Below are 20,073 nucleotides of genomic sequence, written 5' to 3'. Positions count from 1 at the left end.
GAGTGGACTGGCGAAGTTCGCCGATGACACCAAACTTTGGGGCAAAGCATCCACGCCAGAAGATAGGCGGGTGATCCAGGCTGACCTGGACAAGCTCAGCAAATGGGCGGACGAGAACCTGATGGTGTTTAACACCGAAAAATGCAAGGTTCTCCACCTTGGGAGGAAAAACCTGCAGCACCCTTATAGGCTCGGCAGTGCCACGTTGGTTAGCACTACAGAAGAAAAAGACTTGGGGGTCATCATTGACCACAAGATGAACATGAGCCTCCAGTGCGATGCTGCGGCTAGTAAAGTGACCAAAACGCTGGCGTGCATCCATAGATGCTTCTCGAGCAAATCCCGGGACATCATTCTCCCCTTGTACTCGGCCTTGGTGAGGCCGCAGCTGGAGTACTGCATCCAGGTTTGGGCTCCACAATTCAAAAAGGATGTGGAGAAGCTTGAGAGAGTCCAGAGGAGAGCCACGCGCATGATCAGAGGGCAGGAAAACAGATCTTACGATGACAGGCTGAGAGCCATGGGACTCCTTAGCCTGGAAAAGGCTCAGGGGTGATCTGATGGCCACCTATAAGTTTATCAGGGATGACCACCAGGATCTGGGGGAACGTCTGTTCACCACAGCGCCCCAAGGGATGACGAGGTCGAACGGTCACAAACTCCTGCGAGACCGTTTCAGGCTGGACATAAGGAAGAATTTCTTTACCGTCCGAGCCCCCCAGGTCTGGAGCAGCCTGCCATCGGAGGTGGTTCAAGCACCTACATTGAACACCTTCAAGAGCAAATTGGATGCTTATCTTGCTGGGATCCTATGACCCCAGCTGACTTCCTGCCCTTTGGGCAGGGGGCTGGACTCGATGATCTCCCAAGGTCCCTTCCAGCCAGTCTATGAAATCTATGAAATCTATGGACCACAAGTGCTTGCTCCTATTTAGAGCCCACGTTGAATGACTTCTTTGATGGAGATTTGAATGCATTTAAATCCAAAGATGCAATGAGCAAAATGATTGTTTCACAAGAGAAATGTCAGATGAGAATTAACAAGGAGTTTTGTGTGCTGAAGAAAGTCCACTCTCGAGGTCATGCCATACAGGGAAGATGGAGCTCCTGGGTATCTGATCCCACTCTCCTACCAAAAATATCTTTGCTGCTGGAAGAGGCATGAGTGATGTAGTGGGCATGTCCATGCTGAGCCTCCAAGAAGCCCAGCCCATGTGCAGTAGGAGATGACGGGATGCCCATCAGTGGTGCTGGAGGCACACGCTATGGCAGCTACACTGCAACATGCCCAGGGCTTGGCTCACGGGGGTTTGGAGAAGGTAGCTGCTGGGCAGTGCTCCTGAGCGAGGGCAGGCAGCTGGTGCAGACAAGCCCGAGGTCCCTAAAGGCTTGCTGAAGTAGGAGGAATTGGTGCAGAACAGGAACACAAGCCTCCGTCTCTTGCCCTGGGACATGCACTCGCTGGTGCGTAGGGGCCTTTTTTCCCCGCAGACTCTGTCTGCAGCCCTTGCCTGCAGCCTCTGAGCTCCTTATTGATTGTAGCCTGAGCTGAACTTTACCTTTTAGCAAGAGGCGCAGGATCATTACTCACCCTGACATGGGGGATGAGTCAGGTTTGTCACTTGCAATATATCTAAAAGAGAACATGCCTGGGACATGGCCAGCTGACACTTCAAAGGAAAGTGTGGGGCCAGCTTCTCCAGAGTGAGGCAGCTGGGGTACGTGGGCCATCGGGACAGCCAGCACAGCCCAGCCAAGGATGCAGGAAACCCTAGGACCAGCTGGGGGAAAGGAGCAGGGCAGAAGCCTTCTTCTGCTGAGCCGTTAGCCTGGTGGCCACTACTCCTGACTTAAGTTACTGCTTCCTTTGGGCTACTCTGCAGGGAGTTTGAGGCGCACCAAAAACGCTCCAAGGAGAGTTGCACATCACCGTTGCACACGTGCAGTCCCCTCCGAGCTGCACACGCCACTATATGGCCTATAGGTTAGCTGCTCGGGGCAAGGTTCAGTGCTTTGAAGCATAAAACAGGCAGTCCAGAGTGTCTGCACCAAGGAAGCGGGACTTTCAGAGCCTCTTTATGCTATTCCAGTGCTTTCTACTTGACCCAAAGCCACAAGAGTGGGGCTGGGAGGGGGAGGAGAGAGGGCAGGCTGTTTTAAGCGTAACTAAAAGCAAAATACTAAAACTTCATGCGCCACCCACACATTCAGCTCACCACTGACCTCCCCAGCCGGTACAAGAGAGACATCAATAATTTAAAAGAAGCAGAAGTAGTACTTGAGAATTAAAGCAATAAAAGCAATTAAAAGCACCACAATAAAAAAAAAGTCCTCAGCCTTACATAAAACAGCTAATCTCCACTGAACCTAGAAAAGCTTTTTCACTGTGCCTGCTACTGATTAGACAAACAGATGTCAAGAGGCAATCGTTTGGTATGCAGCACCCTACAGCCTGGCCTGCATATAACTCAGTAACAGGCGGGGGGAACAGTAATAATATTTCGGGGCTGGGGGATGAAAAACTGGCGGTTGTGCCAGCATTGCAATGACTCAATTTAATTTCTTCCCTGTCACAGCATTTCTGGAGGATAAGTGATGCATTGCTAGAGACAACAAACATTATCTCCAGAAAGGGCACCTCACAGGTATACAATTAACTTGTGACAGGCAAAGGGACGCAGGACTCTGTACACACAAGGGCCAAGCTGAATGTCTACAGAATACAAGCAAGAATGATGCATTGAGCTGGTACATGCAATAGGGGAAGGGCACTAGACATCTTTTCACCCTAAGATTATGAGGGTGGAAGGGACCCAGGAGGTCATATCTAGTCCGACCCTCTGCTCAAAGCAGGACCAGCCCCAGCTACATCCTCCCAGACAAGGACACCTCTAAGCCCGTGACCAGCCCATTACCTCTCACAGTCCCTGCTTCTCAGCACCCAGAAGAGTTGTCTGCTAGAAAACACTCTATGCATGTTCTTTGGAAATAATCCTTGTTATGCGTGAGACACTTTCTAGGTCCCTTCTTGCTCAGCTTTTCATATGTAAAGTCCATTAGCACTTACAACCAGGCTAACAGCAGCACATGATGTCACAGGCAGATAATGATGGCATTACCTAGAAAACAACCACTGGCAGAAGCCAGCGTCCCCAGGGGCACAAACCAAGGATGAGAGAGAGATGCAGACATATATCAGGACGTGTTGGGATGCAGTAGGCAGAACTGCCCTTTCAGAGGATGACTTTCTACGAGCGGCAAGAGGCATGAACAGGGCTGTACAAGCCGCGATCCAGAAGGTAACACAGTACAGCATGCCTGCTGCCCACAACAACCGCTGGGCACTGGCTCCGGCAACACCAGCCATCTGAATTAAAGCAATAAATTTGCAGTTGAGGGAGATTTGCAGCTGGTCTGGATCACGCTGCATTTGGCCAGCACAGGCTGTTGCTCCTTGCACGGAGGTTTCTACTGCTTTGGCTGCTGGTATCGGCACGGATGCCAGGTCCGGGGGAAGCAGTGCTGGGGTTTTAATCCTGCTATGAAAATGGCTCTTGGAGCCAAATTATTTCACTTCAGGGTCCTGGCAGCTCGGCTCTGAGCTGCGGTTGCCAGCCAGGAAGCTGGAGGACCGTAACAACATGTAAGAAACTCGCTGAGCTTCTCCATAGTGCAAGCAGGCAAGGAATGGTGCTGCTGTGTCATTGCTCAGGGGATGGAGTCAGCCATCCACACTCCCTATTTTACTGCCTCTACCTTGCAAGAGAAGAGCAACAGTCAAAGAGAACAAAGTCTCTGGCACCCAGCATGGCAAACTGGAGAGACATGGGGAAAGAGGTGGATGGGAAACAGGCTATGGCAGCCACCGTGTCTAGCCATCACCTGCTCAGAAATACCCCTGCACTGCTGTCACAGGCTCTGGACCATCACCACTGGGTGCATACATTTTTCATTTACATGGGGAACCAACCTGCCCTGGGAAGCTGGCTCAAAGGATTCACTCCAGCCTGGCATTCAAAGGAGTGAATGCCAGGCCTTGCTGCCCTGCCCCAGCAGCCATCCACCATGTCACTCATTTCCCTTCCTGGCTGCACTATTCTCTAACGTGGCAACTAGACTCTGTGTGCAAAATGTCTTTGCAAAGAGCTTCTGCGTCCATGCTACATTTCTCCCTTCGCCGCCCAGCTTCAGGGAGGTGCAAAGAGATCTGAGTCCTTCCCCTCCACCAGCACCGAGAAAAAAATGTGTCTGGCTCGTTTGTGCTTCGGAGAAGAGAATTTACAAGACCGAAGGGCCCTTGTTTTAATCTCCGTTTCTTTTGCCTGGAGAGGCAAAAGGAGAAGGATCGGGCCCTATTACTAGTCTCACACCCCACAAGATCTAAGCCTTGCGAGAAGCCAGAAAAGACTGAGGCATTTGATGCCTTAAATAAATAAGGTATTTTGGGACTTTGCATGTGCTCATCAGCCCTAATTACTGCCTTCTCAAGCTTGGTCTGTTGAATATCTCAGTCATTTGTACTTCAGCAGCATGAAAAAGCCCTTTCAGGATCAGGGTTTATCATGCCAGGTGACCTGCCAATGCACAGGTGAGCACAGCCCCTTCCTGAAAGCTTTCAGGGCTAGGAAAAATCCCCCCTACATAACACCCCAGGGGAGAGGAAAGGGATACATGTATAAAACGTGCACTTCTTATCCCTCTGATCAGGGATAGGGATGCAGGTTGTGGACTGATGCTATTAAGAGCCAAGATCTGCAGAAGATCCTAGTTACAGCTAATGAGCATACAGACAGAGCTGCACCGTTGTATAGGAAGAGATGGTCGGGCGGCACCAAATTTCAGGGAGGTTGATCTCCTTTTATACAGATGTTTGGATTATCCAGCAGCAGGGATACAGCTTTCGAGGAAAGCCTGGAGGACTTTGCCATGGGGCTCTCTCTGCAGACAGTGCTCTGCTGAACTACCTTTCCCATCAAACTGCCTAGGGAGATTGTTGCACGGGGTTCCTGAGTGCACAAAGTGGATGTGAAGTGATTTGAACTGTTTTCGTGGCAGGTGTTGTGTGTCTGTTTGGAATTATGTCAGATTCCCCTCTAGCAGCCAGCAATCTCTGGGTGCCAGACTTAGCCCAGACACCCAAGATATGTTTGGCATGAGATGCACTTGCAAGCAGATGATAATTGCTTCACAGCTCTTCATAATGACAGCAGAGTTTGTCTCCTCTTTATCCTCACGGTGTCAGAGGGCAAGATCTGCTTCTCATGCCGTCCGTAAGATGCGGTTTCTCTTGTTTCAATAAAGCCTCCAGCAAGGACAGCCAAGCCCAAGACAAGAGCAAGAAAAGAGCTTGCTGGCTTTGGCTAAAGGACCTTTCTGCAGAGGGGATTCCACGTCTGAAATAAAGCACCGGTCTCCAAAGGCTTGGAGCACAGCAAGAGGTCTAGGGTTACCTCTCGGATACTTCAGGCTAAACCCAGAGCAATTTGTGCGGAACAGACAGGGGTGAGAAGACAACCAGGAGCTGATTCTCCCAGGATGGGTACCTTGTTTTAGCAAGGCCAGGCGGCCTCTGCCTGCCTTGCACCCAGATAAACACCACAACCCCCTCTGCTCCAAAGCCGGCATCTTAGCCCATGTTCACAACACTTCTGCCACAGCTGAGGTCAGAAAATTGGTGTCTAAACACATCAGGCTCAGATCAAAGGGTCGGACGGTGCTTCCATTGGTTGGAGAGAGGAGCTCCGCTCGTTCCAATGAGACTAGTATGGCTAAAGCACTCTTCCCCGTGAGCAGGGCTATGGCAATTTGGAGAAGAGGACGAATTTCCATTGCCATAGCAGCTTCTATGCACGGCTCCCTAAGCAGTAAAGGCACAGCATCCTGGTGAAAGAAGCTGCTCTATTACCACCCTTTCACAGAGGAAGAAACCAAGCTACAAGGAGAGCGACTTGTCCAGTGCACGCAGGAAGGCAGTGTAAGAGCCAGGAAGGTCATTGAATCACAGAATCAGAAAATGAAGGTTGACGGGACTGCAGGAGGTCACATCTAGTCCAACCCCCTGCTCAAGGCAGGACCAGCCCCAGCTACATCATCCCAGCCAAGGCTTTGTCTAGCCGGGGCTTGAAAACCTCCAAGGATGGAGACGCCACCACCTCTCTGGGCAACCTGTTTCAGTGTTTCACCACCCTCCTCGTGAGACAGTTTTTTTCCTAATATCCAACCTCAACTTCTCTTGCCCATTGCTCCTTGCTCTGTCGCCTGCCACCCCCGGGAACAGCCATGTGAGCAAGTTTTATTTGGAACAGGCTGGCAGGCAGCTTGCACACTCAGGTCAGAGGTCACCCCATCAGAAGAGGAGGCACTTTCATAAAATGCTTGAAAAAGATTTAAGAGGTCAAACGTTTGCAGTGAATAAACCAATGGTCACCCCAGGGTCTCCTTTTTTCTAACATTTATTTGGAATCCGCTGTGTCAAGCATGTGATCTTGCTGCAAGAAGAGCTAACAGCATGCCGCGATGGAGCAGCGAAGTGGCGAGCGCAAGTCATGCGAAGCGATTCTTCCGTGCAGTCAGTACTGGTGAGGCCTCACCCCAAGTGCCAAAGAAGATGGAGCGAGACCAGTCTCTAGTTTGAAAATGCAAACTTCAAATGCAAAAAGGGTCATTACCAAGGTGATGGCGATCAGTCGTTCTCTGTGTCTCCAAAGGACAGGATAAGAAGTAAAGGGATGAAATGGCAACAAGAGATATGCGGGAAGGACTTTCTAACGATGAGGATGGTGCAGCTCTGGAATAGAGTAGCTAGAGAGGATGGAGAAACTGTTTTTGGAAGATTTTAAGAGCAAGTTAGGCAAAAACTTGGCTGAGATGGTTTGGACAGGAATGATCCTACCTTCAGCAGGATGCTGGACTAGATGTCATCTCCCAAGGGATCTTGCAGCTGTATTTCTGCATGACTCTATAAGAGACAGAAGCTAAGCGTTTCATACGAACTTAGCACTTTTAGCCTGCCTTAACCTCTTGGGACTATCCAAAAGAGTCCACAAGAAAGGATATTTAGAATAGTTTTGTCCTATTTTGGAAACAAACATTGCCCAAGGGCAAATCAGTTCCACAGAGGCTTCCCCATTCAGTGGCTGTCTCAATTAACCATTCAGAGCGATATGTTCCCGTCTGCTTAGGCAGCGCGGAGGGGCGTAAAGTGGCCCTGAAGCAGACACAGGAGACTCCAAGGAGTATTGAGCACGAATGATCATGACTGCACAGGCATATCCAACAGAAGGCAAACCAATAATGCAGTTTCATACCATCTTGTTTGTAATGGTCTTTCCACAGCATAGCATGGGCACACACGGTGATTTAACCTAGCCCACAAGTACACACGCTTTTTCCATCCCAATTCAGCAAAGCACATGCAACGTAGACTTCTGATAAAGTTTCGTTGCCTTACCGGGGCACCGCGTCCACAGCTTCGCTACATAGATAAGGCAATAGGAAATCGCATAATTTATTTTGTTAGTACATTAAATGCCTGTGCAATACTAACGAGCTCTAAATTCATGCTTAACTACCTTGCCAAACTAGGGCTGCATATTGAAGCTCTTCTTCCGTCCTCTCCTTCTAATGCCTCTGATTTCCTCCAGACACTTGAGCAGCTCTGAAAGCTTTGCCTGCTTCCCCTGTTCAGCCTGCTGGAAGTAATCCCAGACTCTCTCGGGCACTTGGTGCCGAGTGGGGAAGTGCTCTGGTATGGATGTGAGCTCTCCCCACACGCAGCAGACATGCTGCACAATCCCACATAGGAAGGGAGTGCACAAGATGAGTCCAAAGGTAACACACGACCTTGCTCACTTCTATTATTCTGATGCAAAGCTGGTGGCAGAAACCTCCTCTTCCCAAGTTAAGGACAGATGTGATATCAGCGCACCCAGGGCAGGTATGCCCCTGCATTTTTGTTTGGTTGGTTGGTTTTTGGGAAGCCAGAGGGTTCGTGAAACCACTAAGAAGGAGCCACTGAGTCATGCTTTCTACCGCCTGTGCAATACATATAAACCAGGCTGGATTAGGACCACGAAAACTGTGCATCGGCCTTCCCAGGGCACAAGTGATGGGTTCCAGCTGAAGTCCTTTATTGTTCCTGGAAGAGCCAATCCTTGCAATAAGTGCCAGGACACTCCAGCCACGGCAAGCCCAGCATCCAACAGGACTGGCCTCTGGCCAAGTACACCACCACTGATAGCCAATCGGCCCAACCTCCCCGCTCTCGGTTGCCTGTTGAAATCTCCAGCAGAGTCGAACAGGAAGGACAGCACGCTGGAAAAGGAAAAGCAATGGCAGAACAATTATTGACCCTCAAGAGCAAGATGTTTCCAAGCCGTTTGCTCTACAGTAAGCCATCTGCATGGACTCAGAAGGCAGCAGGCACGAAACAAGCTCCTCCAAGGCTCACAGTAGCTTGTGCAGATACAGATCCTCTTAAAAAGATCCACCTGAGCTCCTTGTTTGCTTGTTTTATCATCTTCCTCACTGTCGAGCAGAAGAGCAAAGCCAACAGCATACAGTAACACAGGTCTTACTGTTGTGTGATAAACATGCACGTGTGCACACGCACAGGTTTTCTCCTCTAAAAAATTATATGCTAAAGGACAAAGCCCGGTCCAGGGAATCCAGTGGCAAAATATCTGTAAGTATCACCGGGACCACAGTTTGTCTCAGCTACAGGGGCATTAATTGGATGCAAAATGCCATTAAATGTACACGGTTTGCTACATGCTGATAATGTGTGGTTGGAAGGGGCCGTCCTTCAGCTTAGGGCTCCCAAAACCCTTCTGATGGGATTCATGGCTGGAGCCAGGCAGCGTTCCTACCCACTCCAATCCTGTCCCTATTGCCCCAGGGGAGTTTCTACACCATGACACCCCAACATTTCGCTTGTGGGGGGGCAGGGGAGCATGGCAGGGACACAGTTACCACCTGGGCCGCGCTGGAGCCTGCAGCAGCCGTGCATTTCCCCTGTACCAGTCTGAAATGGGACGCAACCTTTGGAAAGTGCCTTTTTGCCTCTAGGCTTCCGGTCTGCATGATATCTTCACCCAGGTTGTTCTTGTGGGTGCTGGCTGGTGCCCCCTGAAAAGTGCCTCTGAGCCCCAAAATTCAGAGCACTGCTCCCAGAGTGCAGAAGAGCAGCTCTGCAGAGGGACCAAGGGAAGCGGGGGCAAGGGAGAGGCAGACGCCTGCCCTCCCTCCCAGGAGGCCATGAGGCGCAGAGCGGCCTACGTGCAGAGAGGGAGTTTAAGAGTTAAAACACTCATTTTCCCGTGTTCGGTACAGCAATACGCCCGCTCATTTGGTGCTTGTCTGGTCAGATAATAGGCTTGACCTTCTGACACAGTCTTCTGTAAATCTCCCCAACTTAATGGCTTATCATCCAGAAACCTCAGAGCCACCTGGGAGAAACACTGGTTTCCTCCCTCAGTGCAGCCCTGGCGTCATCACTTGTGTCTCAGCCCCTGAGCAAGACGGCGCACAGCTGTGTCTGTGCAAAAGCTTCAGGGCCCGAGTTCAGCCCAGACAGTGGCAGAGGCGGTCTTTGACAAGCGGCACCGAGGGCAGAGCAAAACCGAATGATGCAGACACGGGAGCCCTAAGAAAAGCTGGGCTGGTTTCCAAACCTTTGCTCTGGTGATGCACCCACACGAAACGCCCAGAGGATTTTGCGAGTGCATTTCTCACCAAACAGTCCCAAACTGTGAGCTACCGTCCATGGGCAGGGCCATAAATCCAAGCCCTCAATGCACTTGTCTCAGTGCCATGAAGCTATTCTGAAGGATACAGAATAACTGCACGTGCTTTCAGACTCGTTGCACGTGAGATCCCTTCACCAGCACAGAGCTGTTTTCCAGGTAGCCTTCCAGGATCGCTAGCGGCTAACGACTTTGCTGGCGAGTGTATGGCCGTCATAAGACAACGTCAGATGTGGGCCAAGGACAATTTCCTAAAGTGATTTTTTTTTTTCATGTGGAAGCAGCCTGGTTGTCTAAACGGCAAGTGGCTGCAAAGCAAGGGACAGTGAGGGGCTGGCACTAGCACTGCTGCTCTTAGCGTAGCAGCAGGCACGCGCCTGTGAGTAGACAAGCTCACAATAAAATATAATGATCGCACCCAGGAGCCAGGCAGAGGCTGAATAGACCTCACGCCCATGCACCTGCAGCTCTCCAGCCCCGAGCCCTACGTAGCAGAGCCAGTGAATCTCAAGCAAAGGGCCCTGCTCTGACAGTCCTCACTTGCACACCCAGATCTGCAGCACCTCTTGCTCAGCCAGGCTCACCCGCTCCACATCTCTGCCAGCATGCCCGCTGGACCCTTCCACCCGTGGCATGGTGCCTGCATCACGGTGGTCTAATGTTGGGTCCTCTGCTGAATGGGGGGGTTGGGATGGGGGCATCACAAATGTCTCCATCCAGCTGGGATGAGGTTAGGACATCAAAGCACAGCTCGCGAGGTTGCAGCAAGAAATAAAGGCAGGGCAACTTGCATCTCGGCGGCAGCCATGGGTTGTTCTCCAGGGTGGCAAAAGGATTCTGCACTTCTCACAGAAGAAGTTTGCTCTGCCCACAGCGAGTGTCCTGATCAGACGGGAATGCAAAACCCAGCAGCCGATTCCTTTTATGTGAAAAGAAAAACGCTTTACCTGGGTCTTCCATCTTCCGGGCATTGATTTGACACCCACACGCTCTCCTGGCAAGACAGAGCCTTGCTCTGCTTCTTTATATCCATAAAATGTGAAAAAAAAAAACAAAAAAAACAATGCAGAAATGGTGATGTGCGCCGAGGCTAAATTGTCTAGCACAAATCAGAAGGCACAAGGAACCCATCACTGGAGTTTCCTGGGGTCTAATTCAAGGCAGAATTTGCACCGAGGGTTTTGAATGTAATTGGACTTTGCTTGCAGTGAAATCAAGGGTTGTTGGGTTTTTTTTAAGTAAAGAAAGGACAGCAGTGAGCAGAGCCCTGTTCTCCTGCATCCGGGGAGGAGCCCTGGAAGGTGCCATGCGGCAGCGAGGTTGCTATGATAACGGTCCCGCTCTTCCGCTGCACGATTTTTGACGGGGCTCCCGGAATAGATGTTTCATATGAACGACATTTATCTTCGGGCATGTGAGCATCCCAGAATAGCATGTGCTTTCAAATCCCTTTTTCTTTTAAGAATGCCCCGTTGTCTATTCAGCCCCCGGGCCATGATGACCAGATGTGTTTGTCCTTCGCTAGGAAAGACCGGGCCGTGGAGGGAGGGCAAGCTACCCCCGGGGCCTGGGCCTCCAAACCCTTGCTCCCGTGAGCTCCCGTGACTTGTAGCCCTTACAGGCAGTCGGGTTCCCCTTGACTTCGGCAACTACTGCAAGAAAAAGTTTTGCAAGGTCATTTTCTAGGTAAAATCAGATGCTGGACGGTGCTAATTCCTCCCTGATTTCCCTCCACCTCCTCCTCTTCCCAACGTTTTTAGCCACGCTGCATTTTAAAGGGGCAGAAAACAAGCCCACGTTGTTAGCTGAGGGCCCAGGGTGGAGAGGAGCTGGACTCTCTTAACTCGCCATCGAGTCTAGGGAGAACCAGCCCCTGCATATATAGCTCCTCGCAAAGCACATCCTTCACCGGGGGATCCAGTTAATGGTTGTGAGCAAGCAGACAGCTGTGGCAGAGGGAAGGGGCTTGACCCATTTTACAGCACTCCAGACACGGTGCAGGCCAATCTGGGGAGTCATCCCACCTGGCCTCCGTGCCCCCAACGGTCTCCTACACCATCACCTGCATCACAAAACAGCCCCTGGCATGAGCTGCCACCCATTACAGCAACCCCAGGTTTCTGAACAACGGCCTGGGCTTTTTATCTGCGGCGCCGCCAATGTTTTAAGAGCAACCGCAGCAGCTGATGGTTGCTGTGCTGATGTAATCCGGGGCTATATTTTAATCCCATTAGGATGCCATGCGGTGACTCCCGGTCCTCTCAGACTAAGAGGAACAGATGTTTCTTAATTGGCGTTTCTGCTGCCCAAGACTTTGCATCATTGAAAAATCATTTCTTCGCTTTTCATGTTGACCTTCGAAGTGAGAGCCCACGGTCAGTTTTTACAGCTTTAAATTATGTAACAGTATCAGCTGCCCATATTCCAATTATCCACCCCAGGTGCTATTTTCTCTACAAAGACAGCGGTCCTATAATATCAGGTCAGGATGCTTTCGCGCAGCAGATAGGTCATCCCGAGTTTGCTGGCTGCAGTTAGGATTTAATTGGCTGCTAGCGAAGTGTGAGAGGGAGCAATCCATGAGGAACTGGCCTCTTGCCCAGGGAAACGGAGACATTTTCTTGCTTCTGATTAGTCTAGACCCAGAGATGAGCTCTCCCGTCTGCACTCTTTGCAGAAGCTGGCCTTTTCCAAGGCATCTGTGGGAGGCTTTGCAGCCACTTGGGTGTGATGGGGGCACCGAGTTGTTTCAGGGTCATTTGGAAACCTCGGTCAAATAGGTTAAAACCCATCCCTTGACCCAGGCCCTTTGAATCGAATGATCTGAAAGCCAGGGAGAGATCAGGTAAGAGCACCAGAGATGCCCCCCTGCCCCACACACACATACATGATTGCCCCTTTGGAGCCAGGATGCTGCATGGCTGCATCTCCACCAGCAAAACTGGGACCCGCCGGTCCCCTCCATGGCTTTCCCACAGGCTGGAGGGTTGTGGGGGGAGCAGGGCCTGGGTAACCACCAGGGATTGAACCACAGGCACCAGCTCTGGGCAGGGTGAACTGGACCAGCAGTTTGCACCCATTGCTACTGCTGGTGGGCAATGGTCGGACAAGGAGACGAGTCCCCTCCCCGCCATCCTCCAGGGCCTCTCTGCCTCCTTCCGTGCCTTCCACACCCTGCCAGCACCCTCCATCCTCCCACACACTGAGCCCAGCCTCTTCTGCACCCACATCCTCAACTCGTTCTCCCATGACCCCTCGCTCAGCTGCATCGCCCTGCTCCCCTTCCCATCTCAGGCTGGGCCAGGGGCATCTCAGGGTGGGAGCTCTGGCACCCTGCAATCGCCATTCAGGATGCTTAAGTGTTATAGAGCAGGAGGGGAAAAAACCCCAGCCCACCCCACACTTCTGGTACCCGAGCACGGCGGCTCTGGGAGTTGCGGAGGAACGGGCGTGAGCTGAGGAAGTTCCCGCTGGCACGAGAAGCTGCACCACCTGCCGCACGCGCGAACGAGCCTTTCCTGGCACCGCTCAACAGGCACCGACTGCAGCTCGCTTGCTGCGCGCTCGCCCTGGTAACAGACATTGAAGCCAATTAATTCATTAAAACAAAGATTTCGAGGGAGATCAGCAAAAAGCCACAAACAAAATTAGATCTGTCAAAAGTGGCGGCGGGGGGAGGGCCTCAGTGCAGCCCCGCCTAGGGCCGCAGCAGCGGGGGGTCCCTGGGTGCTCCATGCATTGCTCTCCCTTAGTCCGGCCCCAAAACGGGTGACTGGCTATTGGCAGCAGGTCCTTATAGCATCCAAAGCTGGCAGGATGCGAGGACCAGCGGCCTGGGGGCAGCAGGAGCATCACTCGCAGCCTCCAGCCAGGGCCTCTTGGGCAGGGACCGTTCCTGCTCCGGGGGTCCCATTCTTGGCTGCTGGCCGCATCCAGAATGATCCTAACAAAGCCTCAGCTGGCGTGTACGAGTGCAGCTCCAGTGACCAGGCCAATCTGCACCCGCCCAGGGCCCGGCTCTCCCTTCTCACACCCGCGTGCCCCTCAACAGCAGTCACTCGCGGCCCATTGCAGCTCCCCGCCATCCTCATTCAGCACTGAGTTTGCAACATCTCACAAAGCCGGAGTCAACCTTGACCTTGGCACTTGGTTGAGAAAAATCACAGACTTCATGAAAATGGCCGCGTTGCTGCATAATCCCCGATGCCCGTGAGTCCGTGCGCCAAGGGAGGGAGATGGGCAGGAGCAACCTGCCTAATGGGGCTTCCTGACTGATGTGTGATTTCCCCCCGCCATTGACAACCCCCATAGCTGTCGGAAAGTCACGGGCACCGGAGGAGTCCTGCAGCCTGGGCCTGCAGGTGCGGTTGAGTCATGACTCCCCAGTTTGTGCCATTGACTCCCCAGATGAATCAAGCATTTGTTTTTTGTTCCGAGTGTTTCATAATCCAGGCCTTGGGGAAAAACCACTTTCACGACTCAACCTCACACCTAGCATGGGAGCGGCTCCACTAAACCTTCACGCGACCGCTCTCATTCTCCATTTGTTCGTCCCGTTGGGTCTCCATGTGGCTGCTTCCATTCCTGGCCTTCAAAGAAGAGACATTTCTTAAATTCAAGGTCATTCGCATCATCACAGACCCTGACAGGAGGTGCGAGTCTTCGCGCCAGCTATGAATGGTCTGTCCAGAGTTTTCCATCTATTGACTCCTCTGTGAAATCCTCTGAAATACAAACTGTCATTTCTACCCAGAACGTTTACAACCTTTTCTCCAATGCCTGATGGAGGATGTTTGTGTCCGAAAGCTTGTAATTAAAGACATTTTTTTTTTTTTTTGCAAAAACCTTGTTGGTCTAATAACAGTCATCACCTCTACCACAAGTCCCTATTACGTTTCTTAAATACCATTTTGCCAGCCCAAGAGCTTATTTAAGGACTGTTTTCCTCCTTTTCTTAGTATTTGGAGCATAGCTGGATGAACAGAAAGCAAAGGCCAGCCTGGCCTCCAGGCTAGGGCACGCAGCTCCTCTAGCCATTGCTTCACCCGCAACTGCGGCAAAGCCGGTGGCACGCAGGTGCGCTCAAGAGGCCCCGGGCTCAGCTGGGCTTTACTCCTGAAGCTGGCAAGGAATGAAGCCTACCTCGGGCTATCAATACAAGAGGCGTCTATCAGCGCAGGAGCTGGCAGGCTGCCCACGGGACAGAAGAAACTGTACTTCCAGCCGCCACCAAATCCAGAGCTGACGGGTTCTGGACTCGAGGCCGAGCAGCGATTAGCCACGGCTCATTTCCTTTCCATTTTCAAGCTGATGTTTTGGCTGCAGAGCACAAAATGGAAAGCAGTTTGACAAATGCTTTTCACGTGAATGTTTAAAACACCTGAACTCCAAACAAAGGTGATTTGCAACAAGAAACCGGGCTGTCAATTGATTGATGCGGCGCCAGCGTGGCGCAGCTGTTGCACGGAGCCACTGTTAATAGCAGACGCTCCACCTGCAACCCAAAAACTCGCTCGGGAACTTCACAAGGGCAACATGGTGCCGCGAGAAACCCCCCTCGAGTGCTGAGCCGCCGGCCCTCTTCTCCAACACCGGATAACACTAGGATCACCCCAAACGCTCTCCTCCTGGCCCGAGACTCAGGCGTCTAGCTCTGCGGGGAGGAAAGGCAGCAATCCCCTACATCACCTGCTCACCTCCGTGCTTTGGAGAGTGTGAATCTGCATTAAAAAAAATCGCGAGTTTTTTTGTAGCAAACATCAGGTCTTTTTCCCTTGGGTGCTGGAGCGTTCGTGGTGCCCGTTTCCAAGTTCTCCTGCAAAAGCACGAGGGCTGGAAGAGTGCGTCTCAGCCGGATGCACCCTTCACACAGGCACCCCCAGTGTGAAAAACTCCCAGACCCGCCGGCTCTGTCCGAGTTCTTTGCACGGCTGAAGAACGGCTCCAATATTTTTCTGTTGTAAAAAATCAGGTGAAAACTAAGGGCTGGCAGGTCTCAGAGGTGACTTGAGCCTAATGAAGGATGCCTTGAGTCCTTCCAGGCACGCCTGGCGCCAAGAAGGTTGAGCACCACTGGGCCAGGCTATGAGAGCCGAGATCCTCGCGCTATCACCTGACTCCAGGAGTCGGGGCATTAAGACGAAGAGTAAAGACTGTGCAACTTGCAAGAAAATCCTGGCAACACCGCAGTGTTATTCTCTCTCTTTCCTGGCGCATTTTGGCACTGAACGCTGTTGACTGGCCCCGCGCCGGTGAGGAACAGACGCTTCATATTTTAAAGGTGATTCCTTGCGATCTGCTCATTTTCCTAGCCTCAGCCTGGCGCATCTCCCACATCCTGGGCGTGATCCACGCGGAAGCGCGCTGCTAGCAACAAGGGAGAAGCCGCGGACGACCGCTGAGGATGCTTGGGTCTCTTGATTAAACTTGCTTTCTCCCCTGGACAGGCCCTTCCTTCCCACCTGACGCAAAGCCACACAAGAGCCCATTTCAAGTACAGGCAAAGCTGCCTACTATGTGCACAGCAGAGTCGCAGCCCCCCCGATACTCCATACCAACAACCCCTTGCTCTGGCAGGCCTGGTGGGCAGGGCAGCATCCAGGGGGTCAGGAAACGTGGAAGGGACACGGGGCCGGCAGTGCCGGGGGAGGAGAGGTGGCAGGATGTGAAGCAGAGCGGCTGCCAAGGCTGGTGCCTCGGTGTAGGGGAGGACGAGCAGGAAACAAGCAGCTGGGGGGGACCGCGCGCCAGATGGCACCGTGGCAATACGCGTGGGACGGAGGCAGCCTTGTGCTTTTGAGTAAAAAGTTGCTGAAATGCACATTTCTCCGGAGCCCGGGGATGGTTTCTGTTTAAATCCTCCTCCCAAGAGGCTGTGCCTTGGAAACGAAGGCTTGTACCCGCAGCGTGTTTCTGCAAGCGCCCCCCCGCTGCATTGCACATGCAGAAGCGGAAAGCAGTGGTCCAGATGCCAGCAGCACGCTCTGTACCGACCTGGGCTCATGCTTTGCCCTCTGTCGCACGCAGCCCCTGGCCCTGGAGAAAGCACGAATGATTTCTCTCAAGCCCCCCCGAGCTCCAAAACCCAGTGAGCCGGGAGTCAGGAGGGAGCTGAGCCCACAGGGCTGGACTCTGGTTTGAGGACCTTGTAGGAAAATAACCAACCATAGCTAAAAAATGTCCAGGGAAGGTGAACCCACCACAACCCCGGGTCAGGTGTCCTGGGGTGATGCTCCCTCGTCTGATTTCTAACCCGGGGCCGTGCTGAGCTGCTGGTCAGCTAGCTGGAGGCTGGTTTGTCCTAGGAGAGCAGCGAGGAGACAGGCCTGACCATTGCAGTGGACGTCCGTGCAAGCTGGTTGCATGCTCACTAGCCAGCGGCCTGGCAACCAGCTCCGAGTTACGCGCGCCCAGCCCCAGGCAGCAATGAGCAGTTAGCCGGCTGGGGTAGTCTCACAGAGACATCACCCACAGGACCTCCGACCCCAGATACTGGAACTTGCCCATCCCTTGGAGGAAGACAAGGGCCAGGGCCCTGCACGTGGGGTATGCAAGCCTATTCCCTGCAAAGACTCTGGCCCTTTCGACTGCTCTCCAACCCCTCGAGACACCAGTGCCCGCTGACGCCAAACCGGGTCTGACCCCCCGGGGCTCAGAACAGGCGGTGATGGGCGTTGGTGCAAGATCATTTTTTACTCCCTGACTCCAGGCATATGCAGCCTGCGAGCCAATGAGGCCTGTCCCAGGTGGGAGCGGGTGCTGGCATTTGCAGCAGCGGGTCGGTTTAAGCAGTTTTAGCCTTCGCGCGCTGCCAGTCTGGCGGGGTGCACTGGGGTTTGGGTCTACCCCTCACTCAGTGGGCACCTGTGTCCTTCGCCAGGACCTGAGGATGAAGCCACCAAAGCAGGGAGCCACGCCAGAGTGGCAGCGAGGCTCTGAGCCAGCCGCCCTGTGAATCGTTTGCCTGTGAATAAGTTCGAGGGGAGAGCATTTGTGCTCTCAGCGGTTCTCCTGGCAGAGCCGCTCGTGGGCATGAAGCAGGCAAGCAACTGTGAGCCAGGGACGGTGTGAAGGACACGAGGGGAAGCGGGAGGAGGGGGCAATTTGCTGGGGGTGGAAGCATGCAGGAGCTCCCTGCGAAGCCCAGAGCACTGCTGAGAAATGCCTCCCGCCCCGGGGACGAGGCAGCATGGACACGCGTGGCAGGATATGCAGATATGCAGGCTTGGCCCAGAGGAGTTTGCACTTGCCCCCTTTGCTGATGAAGGACGCAGGGTGGGAGGGTTGCGTCTCTCGGCGTGTGCAGCTTGCACGGCACCCGATCAGAGCTGCCGCACAGGTATATCGTGCCCCGAGACGGCTGTCAGCAGGCAGGGAGGGCTGGGTCCCCACGTCCAGCATCTACTCTTGCAGAAATGACCTACGCATTGCACATGTCTCGGAGAGATCTGGCCTTCTCTCAGAAACCCAACCTGGATGGCTGCCCCTTCGGGCAGCTTTGTAATGAGGAAACCTGCTCACGGATTTCCTGCGTGGCAGGGCAGATGGCGTAGCATTTGTTCCCCGGGCCAGCCAGGTGGACACAGCGGCTTCTTTTCAGAGCGGTTCCTGCTCGCAGTAGGGAGGATTGGCTGCGACGCTGGGCACGGCCAGCCCGCCTCTGGGAAGACGAGAATCTGGGGCACAGCTTGGCTCAGCCTCGTCCCGGGGCCTGGACCGCGCTGGAGCCCGTGCAGAGGGAGGGAGCGAAAGCAGGGAAGCCAGAACAGCCGGGAGCCAGCAAGGGGTCACAGGCCACGTCTCTCTGGAGCTAGCAAAGCCGCTGCGTGCGTGCGCTTAACCCAGAACAGGCCGCTGCCAGAGGCAATAGCAGCGTAAAGAGAGCCCCCTCCCGTTACCAGAGCCCTCGTCGCCCGACGCAGGGGTCACGCCTTCCGACCAGCTGCGGGGACGCCCGGGCCCCTGGGCTACAGCGCTCCCATCCCCTTTCCGGTGGCACTGCTCTTCCCGTCTCCGCTCGTGCCCCTCAACGAGGAGAGAGCGCGAGTGTCTTTGGGGCTGGCGCCAGACAAGGGTCTGTGGGTAGATGTGATATCTTTCATTAGAACAACTAGAGTCGGAAAACTTGTTCTTTGCAAGCTTGTGGGTGTGAGCACCCTTCTTCTGGCGGAGGGAGCGTCTGCCAGTGTTTTGTGTGCTCGCCCGGGTGGATCAGAAGCCCACATGCAAAATGCAGGCCTGCGAAAATGCAAAAGCGTGGCAGCGAGGATCAGAGGCGATGTTTCACACGGGCTACAAGGAAGCGCTTGGCTGGAGCGTGGCAGCTGGCTGAGCGCGCAAGGAGCAGGACAGGGCTGAGCACGGCACGCTTCCCCGGCTCCAGGGGCCAGGCAGGATGGCCAGCGTCCCGCACTGCGCCGCAGCCTGCAAACTTCCCGCGTCGACTCTGGGCTCCTACATTTCCAGCTCTCCTGCCGTCCAGTGAAGCCGAGCTGCTTCAGAGAAGTATTTGAGTGCGTAACAGAAGAGGCCTTCCAGCGCCTCCGAGTGCTCTCCCCGACTCGTGAGTGTGGTCCCAGGCAAGGTCAGTGGCAAGGGAGGCCCGGACACGAGCACAAGTGCTTCAGGCGATGGAGCAGGAGACCGCCAACGTCTTGCAGCTCCTTTCAGCAAAAGCACTACGCCCGGGTCTGACACTGGCGTTAAAGTAACACGTGTTCGGCTGCTCAGCAAAGGCAGGAGGAAGCCGGTGAGGAGTTCACGCATCTTTCTAGCCCAGCTCTTTGCAAACAGGGACAAGGAAGTTTCCATCCGGACGGAGCAGTGGCGAGGAGGGGGGGATCAGTCTGGGTTACATACGAGCCCTTCCGAGACCAGACACAACCTTGGAGAAGCTCTGGGAAAGTTGGGATGACTTCTGGGGGGGTCGGAGGAGGGGGGAAGCACTGCATGCTCGGGCGTGCCTGTGCGCATGCCCGGTGCCCAATTCAGCCAGGGCAGAGGCGGCAGGTGCCCGCGGGCCCAACCCCGGCCGACAAGCGCGGCCCCGGGCAGCTGAGGGCAGGCCGGGGCCGGCGCGGCGGCCGGGCAGAGCAACCCCGAGGTGCTGCGAAGCCGCGCCGACTTCCACACGGCGCTGCCTGCTGCCGCCCGGGAGGGCCCGCGGCGGCCGCGCCAGTCGCAGGGCATCGCCGGCTGCAAAGGGGGAAGCGAGCCGCCCAGGGCCGGGAGCCCACCCAGTCTGCTTCGCCGCCGTGCCCGTGCCCGTGCCCGTGCCCGTGCCCCCGCGGTGAGGCGGCAGTCACCCGGCAGCAACCCCCCGCCGCCGGAG

The 20,073-nt window shown here is 54.0% G+C and overlaps 1 long non-coding RNA gene across 1 annotated transcript in view; it reads right to left on the bottom strand.

Annotated features, from left to right (window-relative positions):
- Window positions 1-20,003, bottom strand: part of LOC149857920 (uncharacterized) — a 31,512-nt gene extending 11,509 nt beyond the window's left edge. The window contains exon 1 of the long non-coding RNA XR_016444284.1: window positions 7,572-20,003. This is a non-coding gene — a long non-coding RNA (uncharacterized LOC149857920). The remainder of the gene's footprint in view (window positions 1-7,571) is intronic.
- Window positions 20,004-20,073: the final 70 nt, after the last annotated feature.

The sequence above is a fragment of the Crocodylus siamensis genome, chromosome 9, assembly GCF_052110815.1.
Source record: "Crocodylus siamensis isolate JL-2025a chromosome 9, ASM5211081v1, whole genome shotgun sequence".
Taxonomy (NCBI): domain Eukaryota; kingdom Metazoa; phylum Chordata; order Crocodylia; family Crocodylidae; genus Crocodylus; species Crocodylus siamensis.
The sequence above is the reverse complement of the archived record's forward strand: the minus strand, read 5'-3'. Positions and strand labels throughout refer to the sequence as shown.